Source organism: Pyxicephalus adspersus, unplaced genomic scaffold (assembly GCF_032062135.1).
Source record: "Pyxicephalus adspersus unplaced genomic scaffold, UCB_Pads_2.0 Sca2167, whole genome shotgun sequence".
In the NCBI taxonomy this organism is placed as follows: domain Eukaryota; kingdom Metazoa; phylum Chordata; class Amphibia; order Anura; family Pyxicephalidae; genus Pyxicephalus; species Pyxicephalus adspersus.
In genome coordinates, this window is record NW_027319174.1 from 1 (window position 1) to 3,892 (window position 3,892).

Sequence of the window (3,892 nt, forward strand, 5' to 3'; positions counted from 1 at the left end):
AGTTTTTGCATACCTGGGATAACTCTGCGAATTGTCTCAGTCCCACCACCGATAACTTTTGTGATTACTTTTGGCTCTGTTAAAAAGAAACAATATAAATGAGTTTCAGATTGTTTTGTTACATTTGGCTGATTGGATCAGTTAATGCATACGCAGTTTGCATCATAAATAAGCCACAAAAAATTAAAATACAATTCATAAAATTTATGCTGGTTTACAGTTTAGAGTATGCTATATTTAGACTGATAAGAGTGAAAACATAATAAACTCAGCATGCAAATGCTGTATCATCTTTCATTTTTCATTGCATTTTAGTTACTCCAGAGAAACATTTACACTTATGCATGTGTATATTTTTAAGTTTGGTATTACATGCATTAATATATTAAAATGTTACTTGCCACATTAACTCTTAAATAGTTTTTCCGTTTTTTTGGAAACACAACAGTAGTATTTCCTTAACCAAGTAAAACAGCTAAGAACATTTTCTGTGTGTTTAGCTGTTTCCTGAAATTCAGATTTAACTGCCAATAATTATGGATCTCAGTAACAACTATGGCTGCCAGCAAAATTCATAAATCTCCCACTGGGGAGAATGTTTCACCAACCTGCACAGATGTGACAAAAGAAAACAGGTAAGGAATAATACATGATTTCTTGTCTTACTGCCTGTCTAGGTTTTCATGATCCAAAACAGGGATAACATTTTAGAAGGAAAAACTTAGAAGTGACTTGACACATACCTGTGATAACCTTGGTGGTAGTAATTTTTGTGACTGAAATAAAAAGAAAACACAACCTTTTTAATAAATGTGATATAGGACCATATAGCAAAATACAAAATGGCATGGCAAAAAAGTTATCTTTGGATTCAATACCATTATACAAAGTTTAAGTCCAGTTGGACTTTCATAATACATTGACTAAATCCTTTTTCCAAGTGCATCAAAGCACAGTGTGCAAAGTCAAACAGTTTGATTTTTCTTTAATTAGACAACATAAAAAAAGGTTCCTTACTAGAATGCTATAGAGTAGGACTTTTTCTCTCTGTTTGAAAATAGGTCTTTATGCGAAGGTCTGACCCATCTGACCCAGCCCCTACTGATTCAGACCTATTGCTCCTCAATAGGCAAAGCTCCTGTTTTCTGCTGATTGGAGAAGGCTAACTCTGACCAGTGTTGGATGGAGCCAACAGTGGGTCCCTGTGCAGAACTGCCTTGGGAAATGAGTTGGGGCTTCTGTGGGGGCCCCTGTTGGCTAACTTGTACACTTTTTGTGAGATCTCTAAAGGGTGGCCGCTCTACTTCCACACATTGGTCCAGATTTATTAAAGCTCTCCAAGACTGTGAAAGCTCTCATCAGTGAAAATGTATCCTCTCCAGGATCCAGGTGAACATTTTTTCCAGGTTTGCTGGATTACCCAGCTTCACCAATGAAAGTGTATCCTATCCAGCCTTGGAGTGCTTTAACCTCCCTAGCGGTTCATTTCTTTCCGGTTTTATATGTCTAAAAGGGGTACATTGTTTTTCATGAAAATTTATTTTACAGTATAATATAATAGTATGAGTATGATAGAGTTTGAAACACAAAATCATTTAAAAACAATAAATTGAATAAATTAAAAAATCTATATATTTAAAAAAAAAAAAAAAAAATTAAAAAAAAAAATACACTTCATACCCATACTATTATACATACTGTAAAATAAATGCTCTTGAAAACAATGTACTGCTTTTACACATAAAAATCCAATGTATTGCATTCAATACAGTTACTTTGTATTGAATGCAATACAAATGGATTTTGAATTTCCCGCCCCGCCCGGCCGGGACGTACACACGCACTGACGTCACCGGGAACTCCCCCGATGTCTCATCGGAGCAGAAGCAGGAAGAAGAAAGAAGACGGAGATCGCAGTGCTGGACGGCGCGGGACCCCAGCGGATCAGGTGAGCGCTCTATTTACTAACCTTCCCTAGGTGTTCCAACGCCGAGAGTGACTCGGGGTTACCGCTAGGGAGGTTAATAAATCCGGCCCATAGAGCAAGAGTTCTTTTCTGGTTTAAACTGAGGTTTACACTTAAACTAAATGGAAATATGGTAGTACCATTCATCTATAACTACAAATTCTACATGAAAAGGCTGCCCAAAGGACTTCAGAGGAAAACATATTTAAAACTTCAGGACATGAAAGCACTATGAGGCTTATGTGTCACTGTATGCTTACTAGGATTAGGGTTATTTGCTCACCAATCAGATTTTGAATATTGAGGCAAGTCATATGCTGATTGGTAGGTAAAGAGAAATAACTCCAGATCCTAGCTATTGCTCATGACTTATAATGCTTAACATATCCAGGCAGGTGATGATAGAAAAATACCATCAACTGTATTAATAAAATGGATCATTATGGCTATGAACCCAATGCACTGCTGTGCTGGAAAAGTTCTAAAACAATATTACTTCAGCATTCTTTAATAAAACAAAACTGCTTTAGGATCATTTTATCAATGTAGAATGCCAGAGAAAAAGTAATTATATGTTGCAAGCTGCATGATTTTGGAGTTAGGTCAAAAGCAAATATCAGCAATTCTTTTGTTTGTAGTATAATTTCCTGAGCTGCAATTAAGGGCAGTTACCAAACATGCAAGCTGCCAAAGTAAAACCCTTTCCAAAATTTTGGATAGAACTTGATAAAGAATGGTTGTGTTAAGGAATTGCTCCCCTAAACATTACTTACCCAAGATTCAATTACAGTGGAATTGGAAGTAAAGTCTAACGATCCAGGATAAACAATATGTTTTATGAAATAAAATATTACTTACTGTATTTGGTCAAGGGGATTTCCTGGAATTTGCTGCCTCGAGAAAACTAAAATAAAAAAAAAATGAAATTGGTCACATAACTAAATTAAAATATCACATTACAATGACACATTAAAGTGCCTGGAGAACTACCCTCCCCCCGATGCTGATAGTAATGAATTCGGTTCTCCATTTAAGTCTCTTATTCCGTGCTGTGAGATCAAAAAAATTCTTGCTATTACTGTTACATAAATGTTTGCAAAGTGAACTTCATACAAAGAAAAGATATGACTAAACATGCCTATGCTATCATATGTGATCTTTTAGGTTTGCAATTCCAGCTGCAAATCTGACTGCCTTAAAATGCTGTTTGCAAATACTCAAGTACATAACTATTGGGCATTCAGTGATGTACAGTATCTGGATCACAAAGGTACTTTTAATGGAAATTTGCTTGAACATACTTAGTTTTTGTTACTAAAAGAATATTTACCTTGATTGTAATGTACTTAATGATCTTATTAAGAATTGCAAGCAGTTGTTCATCACCAACAGGTGCATCTGAAACATAATAACAGATTATTAATATTGTGATATTATACTAATACAAACAGTACACTTTGATAAAAGAACTTTATTGGAAGAGTGGTGGGTTACAGGTCATTCAATAGAACTCTCCTCTGAGCAGGTCCTACTTTATTTTAATAGCACTCTGCTGGTTTTAGTGTTTCAAAGCCAACATACACTGAGCACATTTGTAAAGAACAACATTGTTAATGTGAACATGAATGTGATTTTTTAAGCAATGGTAAGACCATTGTATTGTATGGTCATACTGCTGCTTTTTAAATGTATGACCAGGGTAGCTCAGATCTTTAGCCCCAATTGTACCCTACCACAAATAAACCCTTGCTCCCCCCCCACCTTTTAGCTTACCAACATCCCCCCCTCAAGGAAACACTGACATCTTGCTGGACTTTAAAATGGCTGGCAAACAGTCATTTATTTAACAAATAAAAAAACCCTTTTACCAATAATAAATAATGAATAAAAATTCTGACTTTTTAAATTTTACATAAGTAACCATAA

General features: G+C 35.4%; 1 long non-coding RNA gene across 1 annotated transcript; it reads right to left on the reverse strand.

Moving 5' to 3' along the window:
* Positions 1-3,367, reverse strand: LOC140321305 (uncharacterized). Its single transcript, XR_011918894.1, has 4 exons — positions 3,297-3,367; positions 2,825-2,870; positions 744-776; positions 1-76 (listed from the first exon to the last, which is right to left on the reverse strand). It is a non-coding gene; the product is annotated as an uncharacterized lncRNA (long non-coding RNA).
* Positions 3,368-3,892: the final 525 nt, after the last annotated feature.